The sequence below is a fragment of the Mus caroli genome, chromosome 10, assembly GCF_900094665.2.
Source record: "Mus caroli chromosome 10, CAROLI_EIJ_v1.1, whole genome shotgun sequence".
Lineage (NCBI taxonomy): Eukaryota > Metazoa > Chordata > Mammalia > Rodentia > Muridae > Mus > Mus caroli.
In genome coordinates, this window is record NC_034579.1 from 55,666,931 (window position 1) to 55,668,161 (window position 1,231).

The window sequence follows — 1,231 nt, forward strand, 5'->3', positions numbered from 1 at the left end:
ACTCACTTTGTAGACCAGGCTGGCCTCGAACTCAGAAATCCGCCTGCCTCTGCCTCCCAAGTGCTGGGATTAAAGGCGTGCGCCACCACGCCCGGCCTGATTGATCTTGAGATCTGCTATAGAAGCATGCATTCACATTTCCCTGGCAGAGCCTAGAGGGTGTGGAGTCTGACGGAGGGACCCAAGGCTGCCCAGTGGACAAGCCAAAACTGACCTGGGGGGAGCGGGGGTGGGGTTGGGGCTAAAGGAAAGTGCAGCCTATAAGGGCATATCAAAGCTCCCCTACAAAATTTCCCTCCGAGTCAGAAAAAGAAGGGATGGGTAGCCCACCCTAGAACTACGTTGATTTCTGACCTATGCTGCCTGGTCCTTTGGGCCATCAGTCTACCCACCCGTCCATACGCAGCACTGTGAGCTCCAGGAGGGCTCTTGTCTGGACTCCAAGGATATGACAACAGGTAGAAACAGACTACTGTCACTGCTGACATCCAGCTGGGAGGGATGAGGCAGAGTAGATGCCTCAAGAGGGGAAATGGTCTTTTTTTTTTTTTTTTTAGTTGTCACAAGAGTCCCAGTAAATTACATGATATTAAGAAAAACTATAGAAAGAGTGAGAACCATGGGCATAAATCAACCAAGCACAAGAATGTCCTGCAGAGGGACACAAAGGCCCTGGCTCTGTTGGAGGTACAGCAGGAGAGCCCCTCTGTGTCTGGAGCAGAGTACTAACTAAGTGGGGAAGAGATGGATTCAGAGAGGCTGGATCAGGTGGATCCAGAGGCCACTAGTGCTAGCTTAAGTCACCTCAGCCTGACAAGGTGTATACTGCTATAACCCTAGCATTTGGAATGCAGAGGCAGAAGAATCACCACAAGTCTAAGGCTACCCTGGTCTACATAAGAGGTCCTGCCTAGCCTGTGCTACCTAGTGAGAGTTTTCGAATAGTGATGATGATGATGATATAATCACTTCACTGAATCAAGTGGGATCACTGGTGTTGGCATTTAGTCTAGGCTCCGCTCCATAGTTACTTGGCAACAGCCAGGTGTGCCTGACTCACTATAAAAGGGGGCTACTTGCCCCCTCCTCTCTCTCTTGCCTTCTTGTTCTCTCTTGCTCACGGCCGGCCTCTATTCTTCTTCTCTCTTCTCTTCTCTTCTCTTCTCTTCTCTTCTCTTCTCTTCTCTTCTCTTCTCTTCTCTTCTCTTCTCTTCTCTTCTCTTCTCTTCTC

General features: G+C 49.8%; 1 protein-coding gene across 3 annotated transcripts in view; it reads left to right on the forward strand.

Moving 5' to 3' along the window:
- Tbata (thymus, brain and testes associated) overlaps nucleotides 1-1,231 on the forward strand; it is a 27,284-nt gene that overhangs the window by 13,674 nt on the left and 12,379 nt on the right. The gene's annotated exons all lie outside the window — the stretch shown is intronic.